The sequence below is a fragment of the Triticum aestivum genome, chromosome 5D, assembly GCF_018294505.1.
Source record: "Triticum aestivum cultivar Chinese Spring chromosome 5D, IWGSC CS RefSeq v2.1, whole genome shotgun sequence".
In the NCBI taxonomy this organism is placed as follows: Eukaryota; Viridiplantae; Streptophyta; class Magnoliopsida; order Poales; family Poaceae; genus Triticum; species Triticum aestivum.
Window position 1 is genome coordinate 253,701,242 of NC_057808.1, and position 20,018 is coordinate 253,721,259.

Here is a 20,018-nt window from a genome sequence, read left to right on the forward strand (position 1 = left end):
ATGCATTGATTACGTGGAGACATCTCTTGTTGGGAAGACAAGTGGACATTTTCACTGATCACAAGAGTCTCAAGTATATTTTCACTCAGCCCAACCTCAACCTCAGGCAGACTCGATGGGTCGAAATGATTCAAGAGTATAATCCGAGTGTTGAATATACTCCAGGCAAGGCTAATGTCATTGCAGATGCTTTAAGCAGGAAGGCATATTGCAACAGCTTAATTCTCAAGCCTTTCCAGCCGGATCTTTGTGAAGCTTTCCGCAAGCTGAATCTCCAAGTTGTTCCTCAAGGCGTTCTTGCCAACCTCATAGTATCTCCTACTTTGGAAGATCAAATTCGTGAGGCACAACTCCTTGATGCCATGGTGAAGAAGGTGAAACGTGGTATCGACAAGGGTCTTTCCAAATACAAGTGCTATCGCATTGATGACAGAGACACTTTGTTCTTCGAGGACCGCATTGTGGTTCCGAAAGGTGATCTAAGGAAAGTCATAATGAACGAGGCGCACAATTCTCTCCTTTCCATTCATCCTGGAAGTACGAAGATGTATCATGACCTCAAGCAGTCGTATTGGTGGACTCGAATGAAGCGAGAAATTGCTCAATTCGTGAATGAATGTGATGTCTGCCGAAGAGTGAAAGCAGAACACCAACGACCAGCTGGTCTCCTCCAACCTCTTGCTATCCCAGAATGGAAGTTTGATCATATAGAAATGGACTTCGTGACTGGATTTCCAAAGTCCAAGCGCGGAAATGACGCTATCTTCGTTGTCATCGACAAGCTCTCTAAAGTGGCTCATTTCCTAGCTATCAAAGAATCCATCACAGCAGCTCAGCTGGCAGAGCTCTACACCTCCAGAATTGTCTCCTTGCACGGCATTCCACAATTGATTTCTTCAGATCGTGGAAGCATCTTCACCTCTAAGTTCTGGGACTCCTTCCAGAAGGCCATGGGCACTAACATTCGCTTCAGCACAGCTTTCCATCCTCAAACTAGTGGCCAAGTCGAGCGAGTCAATCAAATTCTTGAAGATATGCTCAGGGCTTGTGTCATTTCTTTTGGCATGAAATGGGAAGAATGTCTTCCTTATGCTGAATTCTCCTACAACAATAGCTTCCAAGCGAGTTCGGGCAAGGCCCCATTCGAGATTCTCTATGGCAGAAAGTGCCGTACCCCTCTTAATTGGTCAGAGACTGGTGAACGCCAACTTCTTGGCAATGACTTAATCACTGAAGCTGAAGAAATGTGTAAAGTCATCCGTGATAATCTCAAAGCCGCGCAATCGCGTCAGAAGAGCTACTATGATAGTAAGCATCATGATTTGGCTTTCGAGATCGGAGACCATGTCTACCTCCGCGTCTCTCCAATAAAAGGCACTCGTCGCTTCGGTATCAAAGGGAAGCTTGCCCCTAGATACGTGGGTCCTTTCAAGATCATTGGCAAAAGAGGCGACCTCGCCTATCAACTTGAGCTTCCTTCCAACTTCGCGAACGTGCACGATGTGTTCCACGTGTCACAGCTCCGCAAGTGCTTCAAGACGCCTGAGCGCACTATCGACTTCGAAGAGATTGACCTCCAAGAAGATTTGTCTTATCATGAGCACCCCGTTGCTATTCTTGAAGAAACTGAGCGCAAGACTCGCAACAAGTCTATCAAATTCCTGAAAGTGAAGTGGTCGCACCATTCCGACCGGGAAGCCACCTGGGAACGCGAGGACCATCTCCGTTCCGAATATCCGGAGTTCTTTCAGTCCTAGATCTCGGGACGAGATCCTCTCGTAGTGGTGGAGTGTTGTAACACCCCGCATGTAACTTGCCATATTTGTAACTCCGACTCTTGCCATTTTCGGCTATGTGATATGTTTTTCCCTCCGTGTCGGGTTTTGTCTTTCGTTTTGTATTTTGTCATGTCTTGCATTTTTATATCATGTCATCATGTGCATTGCATTCGCATACGTGTTCGTCTCATGCATCCGAGCATTTTCCCCGTTGTCCGTTTTCCAATCCGGCGCTCCTATCTCCTCCGGTGCACCCCTCTTGTTTTCTTTTGTGTGCGTGTGTCAAACTTTCTCGGAATGGACCGAGGCTTGTCAAGTGGTCTTAATATACCACCCGGAGACTACCGGTTAAGTTTCGTTCCATTCGGAGGTCGTTTGATACTCCAACGGTTAACCGGGCCTCCGCAAAGTCCATTTGAGTGTCCAGCAAAAACCCCCTCCAAAACCAGCCCAAAACCCACCAAACTCTCTTCCATGCTCTAGGTCGTTCGATCACGATCGTGTGGGCGAAAACCGCACCTCATTTGGAGCCTCCTAGCTCCCTCTACCTATTTATATGTGGGCATCCCGAAAAACGGATTCGCAGACGAACCCTAGAGATTTTCTCACCGCACCGCCGGACGAGTCCGTCCGCGCCGGACAACGTCCGCCCGCCTCCGGCCTTCCACCGCGCCGGCCCGCGAAGCCCGCCGCGGGCCCGCCGGCCCGTTCGCCGCCACCCCGCGCCTGCCTCCCGTGCCCGCGCCGCCAGAATCCCGCACGGCCGCCGGCCGCCGCCGCCGCCGCCGCCACCGGCCCCGCGCCGCCCGCCGCCGGCCGGCCCCGCCGCTCCCCCGCGGCGTCCTCTCCTCCTCCGCCGCCCTCGCACCGCCCTCCTTCCTCCCTCCGGCGAGCTCCGGCCACCGGAGCCCGAGCGCCATCGGCCCGAGCCCGAGCTCGAGCGAACAGCTCGATCCAGATCCAACTCCACCGTACGTTGACTTTTTCTCGCGATCCAGTTTTTTCTTCTAAGTCCTTAATTTCATCAGCATGTGCTCCTGTTCAAGATGCGATAAATCTGTGCATGTAGCTCCGATTCGCGCGTATAATATGTCAAATTGTTCTTCATTTTGTTCAATTGCACCATTTTCATTAGAGGTCATCTTGATGCCCAAATCTTCGTTGGAAGAGGGCTAGTTGCTGTTAATCTCTGGTTCTTATCAGAACTTGGAGATTTGTCATTTTTGTATCATTTATTCCGTGCATCTTTTGAGCATGAGATCTACATGTGTTTTGAAGTATGCCATGCCATATTTCCAGTGGTATAGTCCTTTTATTTTTGTGATCTCTGTGGTGACTAGCACAAGCATGCAAAGTAGGCCCCGTAATAATTCTGGCCCCGTAATAATTCTGATTTCAGGGACTTCGTGATTTCTCCAAGTCCTTGTCTGCTGTAATTTTGTTGCCATGTAAACTTGATGCTACAGAGAGATCCATGCATATTTTGGAGATGTTCAGTAAGGATGTTTTTTAGCTATAGTTGTAGTTGATCCATGCCTGCAATTGTTTGCAATTATAGAGTGCCATAGCAGGACTCAATCTTGCTCTACTTTTGCTATAGAATAATTCTGGCAGATTCTTAACATGACATGCAGTTTTTCCAAGCTTATTGTAGTTGATCTATACACGCTATGCAATTGTTCTTGCCATGGATAGCTTCATAAACATGCCATCTTGCTGTAGGTATGCTTGGTTTGTCATGTATTGCTCTGTAGTGAGTGCATCAAGCTCACAAAGATGCCTACATATTAATAATTCTGCCATGCTCTGTTTTCTGCTAAGTCTGAAACCTGATAACAAAACTTGCTATGTTTACATGCTTGCCATCATATCTTCTGGTCCTTTTTGGCTTATGGTCATTAAGGGATTTTTGTCAAGTGCATTTAGTAGAACACTACCATGCCTTGTTTTGCTATGTTAAGTTTCTGTAGCATGTTGATTTCGTGCTCTGAACATCACTACCTGATGATGATTTCTGCCATGTCCAGTTTTTCACTAAGTCTGTGAACCTGTAATCTTTTGCACTTTTGCCATGCTTGTTTGAGCTTGATATGTTGTGAACTGGCGGTAGCTCAGTGTTCATCTGTTGTCAATCATCTCCTGTAGATTACTGCCATGTGCTTTGTTGCTTGTTGCATTTTAAGTGCTATCTTGCAGTTTATCGCAGATTAGTGTCATTCTTGTTTCGCTTGCCATTTGCAAACCGTGCATCCGATTCCGGTGATCTTTATATCGATTTCGACCGAAATCATCTCATCTTTCCAGTGGCATGCTTGGTTTGCCAAGTTACTGCCATGTTCATCATTTTCCTTCCGGAGCACGCATATGCATCGCATATCATATCTTGCATGTCATACATGTCTTGCATCATGTTGCTTGTGCATTTCTCGTTGTTGATTGTGGTTCCGTTTGTTTGTGTTCTGGTATTGGGTAGAGCTGGGAGACGAGTTCGTGAACGAGGAACCTGTCGAGTACGCTTACGAGGATCAAGCTTTCGACAACTCTGAGAACCTTGCAGGCAAGATGACCACCCCTCGAAATCACTTCTATCTTTGCTATGCTAGTTGTTCGCTCTATTGCCATGCTCGCTACCTATCACTTGCTATATCATGTCTCCTATTTTTAGCCATGTCAGCCTCTAACCATCCTCTCCTAGCAAACCGTTGTTTGGCCGTGTTACCGCTTTTGCTCAGCCCCTCTTATAGCGTTGCTAGTTGCAGGTGAAGTTGATGTTTGTTCCATGTCGGAACATGGATATGTTGGGATATCACAATATCTCTTATTTAATTAATGCATCTATATATATTTGGTAAAGGGTGGAAGGCTCGGCCTTATGCCTGGTGTTTTGTTCCACTCTTGCCGCCCTAGTTACTGTTCTACCGGGATTATGTTCCTTGAGTTTGCGTTCCTTACGCGGTCGGGTGATTTATGGGACCCCCTTGACAGTTCGCCTTGAATAAAACTCCTCCAGCAAGGCCCAACCTTGGTTTTACCATTTGCTACCTAAACCTTCTCCCCCGGGTTTTCGCGAGCCCGAGGGTCATCTTATTTTAAACCCCCCCCCGGGCCAGTGCTCCTTCGAGTGTTGGTCCGAACTGAGCAGACTGCGGGGCCCCCTCCTAGAAACTCGAGGTCTGGTTTTACTCGTAGGATGTCTCATCCGGTGTGCCCTGAGAACGAGATATGTGCAGCTCCTATCAGGATTTGTCGGCACATTCGGGTGGCTTTGCTGGTCTTGTTTTACCATTGTCGAGATGTCTTGTAAACCGGGATTCCGAGACTGATCAGGTCTTTCCGGGAGAAGGTTTATCCTTCGTTGACCGTGAGAGCTTATGATGGGCTAAGTTGGGACACCCCTGCAGGGTATTATCTTTCGAAAGCCGTGCCCGCGGTTATGAGGCAGATGGGAATTTGTTAATGTCCGGTTGTAGATAACTTGTCACTTGACCCATTTAAAATACACCAAGTGCGTGTGTAACCGTGATGGTCTCTTCTCGGTGGAGTCCGGGAAGTGAACACGGTCTGTGTTATGGATGACGTAAGTAGGTGTTCAGGATCATTTCTTGATCATTGCTAGATGACGTCCGTTCCATTGCTTCTCTTCTCGCTCTCATTTGCGCAAGTTAGCCACCATATATGCTTTTGCCGCTGCAGTTCCACCTCTTTGCACCTCTTTGTCCTATAAGCTTAAATAGTCTTGATCTCGCGGGTGTGAGATTGCTGAGTCCCCGTGAATCACAGATACTTCCAAACAGTTGCAGGTGCCGACGATGCCAGTGCAGATGATGGCGTCGATCTCAAGTGGGAGTTTGACGAGGAACGTGGTCGTTACTATGTGTCTTTTCCTGATGATCAGTAGTGGAGCCCAGTTGGGACGATCGGGGATCTAGCATTTGGGGTTATCTTATTTTCATCTGGATTTTGACCGTAGTCGGTCTATATGATTGTATTTTGGATGATGGATGATATTTATGTATTGTGTGAAGTGGCGATTGTAAGCCAACTCTTTATCCCATTCTTGTTCATTACATGGGATTGTGTGAAGATGACCCTTCTTGCGACAAAACCACTATGCGGTTATGCCTCTAAGTCGTGCCTCGACACATGGGAGATATAGCCGCATCGTGGGCGTTACACACATGTCGGTTACCCTTGACGAAAGAACTTCTATGACGCGCGATTTATCGTCATGGAAGTGGACATTTCCGTGATGATGATTTTGGTAATGTCATGGAACACTTGTATGACAGCACAGCTATGACTATCTTGATTCTGTCATAAAATCGTCAAGGATGTACATGCATGACAAAAACGTGACCTACTATGACAAACACGTATCATCTCTGAAGTGTATTGTTTTGTAGTGAGTGGTACGGTGGCTATGAGTGATGGTGTTGGAGCATGTTTTGGAGCAAACTTAGCGGCAGGTGGGTATCTACGGCGCACCAGGAGCATAGTGGTACAACACATTTGAGCGGAGGAGCTCGAGAGCATCGAGCTCGTCGGCTATGGTGGCGTCCTGAGATCGGGTTCACGGGGACGACAGCTAGCAGACGGGAACAGAGGGGACAAGCATATAGGGGGGAGCCGGAGCTCACAGAGAGGCGAATAAGCTAGTCAGCGGGCTCGGGGAAGTCCTGGCGGCGTCGAATCCATCTGTGGAATCCGGCGGCCGTGGTGACGAGGATGAGCTCGATCCCTGTGTTGTGGTTCTTCCGAGGATGTGGCCGTCAACTTGGAGATGAAGCGTGGTGCAATGGAGCTTCTGATCATGGTGGTTTGTCACGGGGGCAAAGGTGGGCGCGCGTGCGGCTGCGGTGGACCGCGCGCATAGGTGGCCATGGTAGTAGGCATCAGAGGGAGAGAAGAGCCAGAGAGATAGGGGTAAGTTCGAGCGGGCGAGGGGGTGTCGTCGAGTCACCAGGTGAGGCCAACAACAAGTAGGCAAGGTGGAGGTGGCTGGGCGCATGCGTGCATGCTGTGGGCACACACACTCATGCCTTCTAGCATGAGGTTGATGACGGTGGCCGGTTGGGCCTGGTGGGATGCTACAGTAGCTGGGCTGGCTACAAGAACGGGCCAGGTAAGCGCCAGGTAATTTCCTTTTATTCCGTTCTTTCTGTTTTTCTTTTTATTTATTAGTTTGCCACCATTTTAATTTCAAACCAAATTATAAAACGTGCCAAATCTTCTCTGAATATTTGTATGTTGCTCAATGGACTTTTCCACAAGAACATAAAATATTACTAAGTTATTTGGAGATATATTCCAATTATACAAGTATAAATCCAAATTCAAATACAATAGTCATCTAAATTCCAGCCTAAAATAATCCTGAAAAATGTTCATTATTTCAGGTTTGGATCAAAAACCCTTGCCAAAATTATCAAACATTAATGAAGAGCATTTTGGAAACAATTAATGCAATTTTTGGGGTTCTTGCCCCTATTTTAATTTTTTCTGAGGCTTAGGAAATTCCCTCAATTCAAGTTTCTTGAATTTAAATATGATGCATGATGCTCATTGATGCAACTAATTGCAACCAACATTCTAGGGATGTGACAAGGTAAAACTACTTCATGCAGCTGATTCTAGTACTTGGGTCAAATAGGGAAGAAAGGGGGGGTTGTAGCCTGAATCCAGGACTTGCTTGGAAGAAGAAAGAATGGGGAAAATTGTAGCAGAGACTGGCTATACAACTGGTCTCTTGGTCTAAGACGGAAATAAAGTGAAACACAGTACAAATTCGATATAGAACCGATCTATTGGTTGAAAAAGGAAAGAAAGTGGGAACTCGGGGACAAGTCAATAAAGTATGTCCAGCACTAGAATTTGCTTCCCTCACATAGTAAAAGGTGGCTATACTAAACAAAAATGGGACCAACCCAGATATTCTGTTTGGATGTTTGTTGCCCCGAGCCCGTCTAATCTAATGCTAGTGGTAAAATGTAGCAATTCCACTATTAAAGTAAGGACACATTAAACCAATGTTCTTTTTAATGTAATGCCTCCAGTAATATGAAGCAATGGCATTGTTTTTCATGTCCTGCTATATTTCCCATTAAGATAGGTAAGTTGCTTCTTTTTGTTAGAAATGCAACTGTCCTGGTCCTCCTACTGTCCCGTTCCCTTATAACAACTCTCTAGCAGCTGTTAATCTAATGTTTCTGGTAAAATCAAGCAATGGCACCATTAAAGTAATGTCGTATTTAATTGTTGTGATAGTTAATCTTAATGCCCCAATAATATCTAACAATGTTGCTGCTTTTGAAATTGCTTCTGTCCTTCTATGATTGCCATTAAGATAAGGAATATGCTTCTTTTCATTTGATGTATGTTTCATCACTTGTTAGTCACCCTCATTTCCACCTTTTTATGCAAACAGAGATATACATTTCACCTCGTGGAACTCCGCAGGTAATATCCTCCAACAGTTAATTAGCCGTCACCGTCACCAAAATGGCAATTTCTACAAATTTGTGTGACGAACATGGACGCTTGATCTTAGTTGAACTGTACAAACAGATATCCAAATTATAGTTGCACATTCCACGAGCTTCATGACCAACCTTGATGTTGCTCAATTTTATTGCAACTAATGAAGAAGAAGTTGCCAGCTCATGGGACCAAGTACTTGCGAACTGCATGATGCAAACATTTCTTAATTTTAGGTGAAATGCACGAAAAGGTTGCATGAATTGAATCATCCATGTTTTTGACTGGTGTCAACCCTTCTACGATGGCATTGACTGTAGATATGTTTCCCATGATGAGGTATGTTCCATTTTTGTACTATTGTTTGCCAGAACGGTCCTGCATGTTGACTCTACTCTTGTGCTACTGCTTTGGCACAGTAATGTTATTATTTTGCACCTTAATCTAATGTCAATATTAATTTGAGGCAATGCTTTGGCACCGCTAGTGCCACTGATTAAAAAAGTAATAATACAGTTAAAATAGAGCTACTATCCTCTCTATCATTTCATAAGTGCTTCTCTTTGTAAGTATATGTTTCATCAACTAGTCCCATTATTAATGTAATGACATGTTTAAGTGTTTCTACAAACAGTGATGCTTAATTTTAGTTGAACTGCACAAAAATAGAGATTGGAATGGCTCAAGGCCCCTCCTTGTACTACCGCTACACACTGGTGTTCATCACTTGCAGAAGGTGTATCCGGGAGAATTGGGTCGGTTCCAGTATCAGGCCTACCGTCGAGGCATCACAGGGCCCATCTCTCCCTCGTAGCATGGCATACTGTGCTACTATTGTATTTTTTAATAAGTATGTTGTATCACAATCTTTTCCTATTAAGAAAATGAAGTTTCTTCTATTTATTAGTGTATGTTTCATCAACTAGTGCCACTATAAAGTAATCACTCTTTTTCATTATTTGTGCAAACAGGGTTATTCAGCTACATTTTAGTGGAACTACATAAATGTTCGGATGGAACCAGCATGTATGCAGAGTGCAAGGTGCCACTATCTAAAATGTGGCTTGGAAAAGCATAGATGTTTGGATGGTTCCTCAAGTTCTTAGCGACCCGCTGCAGAACATTTTAATCTAGCGGTGTTTGACATGCACTTTACTGGTTTCAGTGTTGTAGCAAATCCTCGAATGAAATAGCTTACGTGAATTAGGTTTATGGTTAGCTGGATATATTGGCACTTTTCTAGGGAGTACTCTTCTCTGAAAGAAGCACCAATCGATTTTTCTTTATTTGTACACATGCTCACAACTTTGTTTTAGTTTCAGTGTTAATATTGGCATCGATATGTGAATTGTTGAGATGCCTGGGCATCTTTGTTGTACTAAATTATGGGAATCCTATCAGTTGGTTATGAATCTTGGTAGCTGTGAAACACGACATGATGATGCAGGGGACAATAACCCTATCAAGCTCTTCAATACTCCCTCCATTTCTTTTAATTTGCATATAACATTTGGTCAAAGTTAATATAAACAACGTTTGACCTAATTTATGTAAAAAAAAATATCAATATCTATCTACAATACTCCTACCAAAGTACTCAAGTTTATGTGGGGTCGCTTCTTAAGTGAGGTGTAAGGGGCTGTTTGGTTGGTGACCTGACCGACATGCCTGAATAAAAACTGTGCCAGACAGTAGCAGGAGGAGGCACTCCTTTTTTCCTGACCAGGCAAGTTTGGATGCACCATATTTGGTTCTGCCTCCGAGGAATGGGAGGGTATTGCCCAGACGATAATCAGAGGATGATCTTAGGGTTATCAGTATTTGTAGGTTGTGAATTGTGTTTTGTGTTGTGTATTTTGAGTACTTCCATATATGAATGTCTTTTGAATTTCAGATCTTTGTAGTATTGCGCATATGAAGTATTTTCTGAATTCTAGAGATCTATTTTTAGTACTTTAGAAAATGTAGTTTCATATGAGTATAAAAGCACGGATCATGTGATTTTCAGAGAAGAAACTGCAAGTTTCAGTTTCAGATAAGAAACTTCAAGTTTCAGAGGCAGATCATTAATATCAACACACCCTTTTCAAACAAGGATAAAACATGTTGGGAATTTTATTCATGGTCAAAATGGAACTAATAGAAAGTTAATATCATGCTGATCAACATTCATGTATAGCACATCTTCATATGATGGACAGTCAAAAAAATATGCAATTTTCAAAATGCTCAGACAATGTTTAGTGTGCGAAAAACAGAGAAAACTAGGGATTGAGGTGGTGTGTGTGTGGATGACAAGCGGGACCCACATGTCAGTAATAGCAGAGGCAAAAAATTCGGGGATTTTTTCACTGCGCCAGGGGGAATCGAACCCGGGCCCAGCAGGTGCTACACTACCGCGTATTCCCCACCTCCGGTTCATTCACGTCCAAGGCCTCAACGTCGTCCTCTGCTTTGTGCGCTCGCGTGGCGCCGCCATCTGCCTTTGTCAACATGGTCAGCAAACAAGAGGAATCTGGAGAGGACTGTATGTGGAGAGGCTAATAGTCAGGACCCACCAGATCCATAGCCGTACACAAGCAAGTACCTCATTGGAAATAAAGCTTCCTCCTATGGTATACTGACGTTGGGGACCACGGGTTTGTGAACGTAGTCAATAAACTAGATAAAGTTAAAACAAACACTATCATCGGGGAACTAGCAGGCATCATTTTTTACAGAGGGCGAACAAGTATCAGCTGGGTTGTGGCCTGCCCAACCTAGGTTTTGTTTTTAACATGCGCAACCCAAGACATGCCAACATAGTGGTTTCAACTTATTTTTTTGAGGTCCATCATGTATCTTCCGGCCTATGAGCATAACACTCCAATTCATCCCCGATGAATCAGAACTGACACAACTCTAAGCAATAGTAAGCATGAAAAACAAGCATGGATGACTAGTCACATCATGGCTCAAGCACGTCCTACTCATGCCAGTGGGTTTTAAGTATTTACTGTGGCAAAGACAGGTCATGCAGAGGAATGGGTTCAACTATCATAACATGTAATAGTTGAATCGTTGTTGTCCTAATGCAATAAAAGAGAGCAGGAGCAAGAGAGTGAGATTGTATCAGAGTGATCAAGGGGGGTTTGCTTGCGTGGCACTTCTGAAGATAGTACTTCTTATCATCAGTGACATCGGTCTCAACGTCGAAACAACATCTACCGGGAAGAAACAAACACCGACAAGGAATCATAAACAACATTCAATTCAATGCAATGCACATCCAAATGTAGGTCATGTCATGTTAAGGTACTAAATTGACCTAATGCAACGGCAAGTCATTTTAATTGAAGTGGAATTCAAACATATAGCAAATTCAGACACCAAAACTAATTGACAAAATTATCCTAAACATGATTTGTCCTAGTTGGTGATGTTAACTTGTTCAAACATGCATGTTCATGGCATAAAGAGATTCTTCATATTTTTTGATCATTATATATATAAATTATTTTCATCTGAGTTACGGTTGAATTTATGTGATTTTTAGAAGTTTAAACTATTTTCTAGAATTTATAAATCATTTCTGTTATATAAATCGTGAGATAATCATTATGGCATCATCTCTATGTCAGCCTCACGTCGGCGAGTCAACTAGGTTGATGAGAGTGCAACTAATCCCCGGGTGGTTTTGGTAATTCATAACAACATAAAGCTCATTGAACTAATATCCTTTCAAGTTAAATAATTCAGAAACTTCAATGATTGGCATGGCATGGAGTAGAGATGTGGACCCCTCAAAATGCTAAGGACAAAGATTGTCAATAGCTCAAGACTCTTTATTTCTATTTTAGTGATCCAAGATCACATTAAGTCCATAGGAAAGCCAATACTATTAAAAGGGGATTAGGTGTTGCTTAATGGTCTACTTGCTCAAAGTGCTTAGTAGTGATATTGCTCCAAAAACCCTCAGCCACTTTCTCATTTCCACATTTGTCCAAAACTCCAAGTCAAACTCGGCCCCACCAATTTGATCTATCCGGCGCCACCGAGTTCATTTGACATAGCCACTGCCAGAAACCCTAGACAATTCAGTTACACTGATACGGATCTCGGTCTCGCCGAGATGGCCCTGCAAACTCTTTGTTGCCAATTGTAATTATTTCGGTCTCACCGAAATGTGCAATCGGTCCCATCGAGTTTTCTTGACATCCTCTCTGTTGCCTTATTGCTTCACTTCGGTCTAACCGAGTTGATGCAATCGGTGCCACCGAGTTGATGTTTGCCCGAAGCCCTAGCACATCGGTCCTGTCGGATTACGGGTTCCGCAGACCATTGAGAAGTTCGAACTCTGGGGTGCGCACGAAGAACACTCTCTCCCCAGCACGCTCGCTCAATGATCCCATGGCCTAGCTCGACGAACCCAAAGAACGAGAGACACAGAGATTTATCCTGGTTCGGGCCACCTTGCGGTGTAATACCCTACTCCAGCTTTGTGGTGGATTGCCTCGAGGGGCTGAGGATGAACTAGTATAGTGGATGAATAGCCTCAGGAGGTGAGGTGTTCTTGAACTCGATGAGCTGGTGGGTGTGAGGATGATCTGAATGATCCGTCCTTTGCTATGGTGGTGGCTAGGCCCTATTTATAGTGGCTTTGATCCTCTTCCCAAATGTTAGGCGGGAAGGGATCCCACAATGGCCAATTTTGAAGGGAGACAACTAGTACAAGCTATCCTGACAAAAGTAGTCTTCGCGTGCCAAAGGCTCTAGTGGTGACGCTGCAGTGGGCTCCGCTCCGTCCTGCTGTCCTGGTGGTCTTGGTCTTGTTGCATCGGAATGGAAACCTTTGCTTGATTCCTTGGGACTCCGCGTCTGCTCTTGCCTCCTTAACACCAAAGAGGAAACTGGTACATTGTGCCCGCTGGCGCCCGCCTGGCCTTGGTCGTCATGGCTCACGTCATGTGAACCTCGCGAGGTGCACCTTGCATAAATATCTCCGCTCCTCGGGAGCCAGCCTAGTGAGGCTGCCCCCAGGGAGGTCTCGGTGTCGTCCGCCTCGCGAGGCTTGGCCCCTCGCGAGGGTCTTGAGCTGTTGCTGCCGAAGCTGGGCCGTATCGGGTCATCGATGGAGCCACACCATGGGCCGCAGGCAGGCAAGTCTGGGCATCCCCGGTCCCAGAACGCCGACAGTGTAGCCCCCGGGCCCAAGGCACGCTCGAACTTGGCTTTGAGGCGAAGCCAAAGGGCAAGTGCGGAGCACTGCGGGCCCCAACCGCCTACGGCCTCGGTTGACGCATGGCGATTGATGGGACATGGGCGCCCCCACTTCCCCACGCATCTTTGATATTCGCCGGCCTAGCGGTCGCCGTTGCCAACACATCTCCGCTCTCATCGCCTTGATGTGTGTTCCCTGGCTTCTTCGCCTTCCGGAGAGATAGAGGCTTCCTCCCCTGGTCTGACCCCGGCACTGTTCCTCCTTGTTGATATGTCGCCGCGCCCGAAGAAGAGGGGAAAGGGGAAAACCTACACTCCGGCGGAATCGCCGCCGGCCTTCGAGCCCGCCATCGAGCGGTCGGTGGTGGTCAATCGGGAAGGGTTGGACAAGGTTCGACCAATTCTCACCTCCGATTCCAACGAATGGGGGGCGACGGTGGCCTAGCCTGCTTGCTGTGCCTTGGTTGATATGGCGGCCACCGAGATCCCCATCCATCTTCACACCCTCTGGGCTGGCCTAATCCCAATTTCTCTGAGTTCTTCAATGTTATGCTCTCGCATTATCAAGTCCATGTGCTGCACCTGGATCCCCAATCCATCATCCTCCTCACCGTCTTCGCCTTTGTCTGCGAGGCCATGGTGGGTATTGCCCCCTCTGTGGCCTTGTTTCACCATTTCTTCTCACTTCATCTGTCTGACACCCGCCAATGCTCAGGGTGCGTGTCCTTCCAGGCTGTAGCGGCCACAGCCGGCTCGGGGATCAACTTCGAGCTCTCGCTAGTTGTAGGTGGATTCCAGAAGCGTGCTTAGCCCTTTGCTCTTACTTCCGTGAGCACCGGCCGCTCCTAGCTCCGGCTGGGGGCACGCGAAGCTCGTCGACCGGCGGCTTGCCCATGTCTGGCGCCAGCTTGCCGGGTTGAAGGACCTTGGGGTGACGGCGCCCATGCTGGTGAATGAGTTCATCCGGTGCCACATTGCTCCGCTCCAGCGTCACTCTCCGCCGATGTGGACCTTCTCTGGCAGCAGGGACGCCATAAGGCTTCACGTGCCCGCGCTTCCTCCCGAGGCACTGCGCACAGTGCTCGAGCTTCTAACGGGTGACCTGACGCCAGCCAATCAGTCGGAGGAGGGTTGCTGATGTCTACTACGCAACCTTCTTCTTGTAGACATTGTTGGGCCTCCAAGTGCAGAGATTTGTAGGACAGTAGCAAATTTCCCTCAAGTGGATGACCTAAGGTTTATCAATCCGTGGGAGGCGTAGGATGAAGATGGTCCCTCTCAAGCAACCCTGCAACCAAATAACAAAGAGTCTCTTGTGTCCCCAACACACCCAATACAATGGTAAATTGTATAGGTGCACTAGTTCAGCGAAGAGATGGTGATACAAGTGCAATATGGATGGTAGATATAGGTTTTTGTAATCTGAAATTATAAAAACAGCAAGGTAACAAGCGATAAAAGTGAGCATAAACGGTATTGCAATGCTTTGAAACAAGGCCTAGGATTCATACTTTCACTAGTGCAAGTTCTCTCAACAATAATAACATAGTTGGATCATATAACTATCCCTCAACATGCAACAAAGAGTCACTCCAAAGTGACTAATAGAGGAGAACAAATGAAGAGATTATGGTAGGGTACGAAACCACCTCAAAGTTATTCTTTCTGATCAATCTATTCAAGAGTCCGTAGTAAAATAACACGAAGCTATTCTTTCCGTTCGATCTATCATAGAGTTCGTACTAGAATAACACCATAAGACACAAATCAACCAAAACCCTAATGTCACCTAGATACTCCAATGTTGCCTCAAGTATCCGTGGGTATGATTATACGATATGCATCACACAATCTCAGATTCATCTATTCAACCAACACAAAGTAGTTCAAAGAGTGCCCCAAAGTTTCTATCGGAGATTCAAGACGAAAACGTGTGCCAACCCCTATGCAAAGATTCCCAAGGTCACGGAACCCGCAAGTTGATCACCAAAACATACATCAAGTGGATCAATAGAATACCCCATTGTCACCACGGGTATCCCACGCAAGACATACATCAAGTGTTCTCAAATCCTTAAAGACTCCATCCGATAAGATAACTTCAAAGGGAAAACTCAATCCATTACAAGAGAGTAGAGTTGGAGAAACATCATAAGATCCAACTATAATAGCAAAGCTCGCGATACATCAAGATCGTGCCTAATCAAGAACACGAGAGAGAGATCAAACATATAGCTACCGGTACATACCCTCAGCCCCGAGGGTGAACTACTCCCTCCTCGTCATGGAGAACGCCGGGATGATGAAGATGGCCACTGGTGAGGGATCCCCCCTCCGGCAGGGTGCCGGAACAGGGTCCCGATTGGTTTTTGGTGGCTACAAAGGCTTGTGGCGGCGGAACTCCCAATCTATTGTGCTCCTCGATGTTTTTACGGTATATGGACATATATAGGCAAAAGAAGTCGGTCAGGGGAGACACGAGGGGCCCACGAGGGTGGGGGCGCACCCAGGGGGTAGGGCGCGCCTCCCTGCCTCGTGGCTTCCTCGAAGCTTCCCTGACGTCTACTCCAAGTCTCCTGGATTGCTTCCGTTCTAAAAATAACTCTCCCGAAGGTTTCATTTCGTTTGGACTCCGTTTGATGTTCCTTTTCTTCAAAACACTGAAATAGGCAATAAAACAACAATTTGGGCTGGGCCTCCGGTTAATAGGTTAATCCCAAAAATAATATAAAAGTGTTTAGTAAAGCCCATAAACATCTAAAATAGATAATATTATAGCATGAATACTTCATAAATTATAGATACGTTGGAGACGTATCAGCATCCCCAAGCTTAATTCCAGCTCGCCCTCGAGTAGGTAAATGATAAAAGAAATAATTTATGAAGTGTGAATGCTAGCAGGTGCACAAGTTTGATCAATGATAATTTCAATCACCTTTTCTAGCATCATTATATGTCATAACAGTAGCTCAACTCATAAAACTTTTCATGATCAAGTAACAAGTTATTCACATGTTAAAGCATAGACCATAAACTTTCTTGAAAACTAACAACCTATGTTCTCAGTCATCAAACAATTGCAATTCATCTTATTTTCAGGAAGGGTCTATGTAAGAGCTTTGATTTAGCAAATCCCACATACTCAACTATCATATAGTCTTCCATGATTGCTACCACTCAAAGCATATTTTTAGAACAAATAGCATCCATCGAAAACATAGAAAGATAGGGGCTTAATGTTTCGCCTCCCAACTTATTTATCATATAGATAATTGTCAACAATAATAATTCATGATCAAATATATTTGAATGGCCATATATGCTTAGATCTTTCTCCACCACATGATGCTTGCCAACTAAAAATTAGGTTGGAATGAGAAGGAATACTACTGACTCTTGCATAAAAGTAAAAGATAGGCCCTTCGCGGAGGGAAGCAGGGATTTGCAGAGGTGCCAGAGCTCGAAGCTAAAACAGAGATGAAAATAATTTTGAGAGGTATGCTTTCATTGTCAACATAACGACCAAGTGTTCCCAATCTCTTCCATACTAGATACATTATAGGCAGTTCCCAAACAGAAAGGTAAAGATTTTACTCCCCCTCCACCAACAATCACACTCCATGGCTTGTCCGAAATAACGGGTGCCGTCCAACTTTCAACAATCCTGGGGGAGTTTGTTTAAATTATTTGCGAATTTGTTTTTGATCTTTTGATCATAGGACTGGGCATCCCAGTTACCAGCCATTTTCTCGTGAATGATGAGCGGAGTCCACTCATCGTGAGAATAACCCACCTAGCATGGAAGATATTGATAGCCCCTAGTCGCTACATGAGCGATTCGGGCATACAAAACAGATTATTATTTGAAGGTTTAGAGTTTGGCACATGCAAATTTACTTGGAACGGCAAGTAAATACCGCATATAGGTAGATATGATGGACACTCATGGAAGAAACTTGGTTCAAGGAATTTGGATGCACAAGCAGTATTCCCGCTTAGTACAGATATTTTGGCTAGCAAAGGATTCTAAATAGCAAGCACCACATGTTAGAGGATCCATAACAATATAACTTATACAAATATACCCAAACATAACTCATTAAGTTGTCTTCCTTGTCCAACTTCAACTAATTTGATCAAGTTTGAAAATAATTAATGGGGATCACAATCATAGAAGATGTCCAAGATAGTATATTTACATGTCAAATCTCTCTTCCTTCAATATTCTTTCATGAATTGTTCAAGTGACCAATACAATGTTTGCTAACCTTCAAAGAATTTACCACCTCTACTTCTTATATGTGAAGTCATTACTCCCCATGGGATAAGCATATGAAACATATATAATTTCAGATTTATGATATTCAACTCATGCAACCATTTACTCATAGGATATAAGTGAAGCACACGAGTAAATGACAAACTACTCCGAAAAGATATAAGTGAAGATCAATGAGTAGTTAAATAATTATGTAGCTATGTGAAGACTCTCTCTCATTTAAGAATTTCAGATCTTGGGATATTATTCAAACAGCAACCAAAACAAAATAAAACGACATTTCAAGGATAGCACTCATCATGTGAATCAGCAAAAACTTAGGCTCAACCGATACTAATCGATAATTGTGGAAGAAGAAAGGTGGGATGCCTAAAGGGGCATCCCCAATATTAGATGCTTGAGACTTCTTGAAATATTATCTTGGGGTGCCTTGGGCATCCCCAAGCTTGAGCTTTTGTGTCTCCTTAATTCCTCTCATATCACGGTTTCCTAAATCTCGAAAGCTTCATCCACACCAAACTCAACAAGAACTTGTGAGATAAGTTAGGATAAACCAATGCAAAAACCTTATCATTTTCTATTGTAACAAATCACTAAAATTATTATTCAACATTGCATGCTAAATTTCTCTGCATATTTAACAGTCCTATCCTCAAATAGAATCACTATACAAGCAAACATATGCAAACATAACAACAATCTGCCAAAACAGTACAGTCTGTAAAGAATGCAAGATTCATCATACTTCCCTAACTCCAAACATTATGAAATTCTACCACACTGTAGAAAATTTATCAGAGCTTATTATGCAAAATGTTTCAACATTTTATCATATTCTGGCTTTTCTAGGAAATTTTTGCAACAATGATAAACTTTCTGTTTTGAAACAGCAACATGTATACTTGCAAAATAAGCATGGTAAAGGCTATCCTTGACATTTTTATTGAAAATAGAGATGCAAAACATTATTATAAATAACATCAAGCAAATACTAACAAAATAAAATGTTGCTCCAAGCAAAACACATATCATGTGGTGAATAAAAATATAGCTCCAAGTAAAGTTACCGATGAACGAAGACGAAAGAGGGGATGCCATCCGGGGCATCCCCAAGCTTAGGATCTTGGTTGTCCTTGAATATTACCTTGGGGTGCCTTGTGCATCCCCAAGCTTAGGCTATTTCCACTCCTTATTCCATAGTCCATCGAATCTTTACCCAAAACTTGAAAACTTCACAACACAAAACTCAACAGAAAATCTTATGAGCTCCGTTAGTATAAGAAAATAAAACCACCACTTAGGTACTGTTGTGAACTCATTATAAATTCATATTGGTGTAATATATACTGTATTCCAACTCCTCTATGGTTCATACCCTCCGATACTACTCATAGATTCATCAAAATAAGCAAACAACACATAGAAAACAGAATCTGTCAAAAACAGAACAGTCTGTAGTAATCTGTATCAAAAGTATACTTCTGGAACTCCAAAAATTATTAAATAAATTGGTGGACCTGAGGAATTTGTATATTAATCTTCTGCAAAAATAATCAACTTAAAATCACTCTTCTGTAAAAAATGACAGCTAAACTCGTGAGCGCAAAGTTTCTGTTTTTTACAGCAAGATCGCATAGACTTCACCCAAGTCTTCCCAAAGGTTCTACTTGGCACAAACACTAATTAAAACCTAAAACCACATCTAAACAGAGTCTAGATGAATTATTTATTACTAAACAGGATCAAAAATCAAAGAACAAAAATAAAATTGGGTTGCCTCCCAACAAGCGCTATCGTTTAACGCCCCTAGCTAGGCATGATGATCTCAATGATGCTCACAAAAAATTTAAGAATTGAAACATAAAGAGAGCATCATGAAGATTATGACTAGGACATTTAAGTCTAACCCACTTCCTATGCATATGAATTTTGTGAGAAAATAACTTATGGGAAGAACAATCAAGTAGCATAGGTAGGCAAAACAAGCATAACTTTAAAACTTTAAGCACATAGAGAGGAAACTTGATATTATTGCAATTCCTACAAGCATATATTCCTCCCTCATAATATTTTTCAGTAGCATCATGAATGAATTCAATCATATAACCAGCACATAAATCATTCTTTTCATGATCTACTTGCATAGAAATTTTACTACTCTCCACATAAGCAAATTTATTCTCATCAATAGTAGTGGGAGCAAACTCAACAAAATAACTATCATGTGAAGCATAATCCAATTGAAAATTAAAATCATGATGACAAGTTTCATGGTTATCTTTATTCCT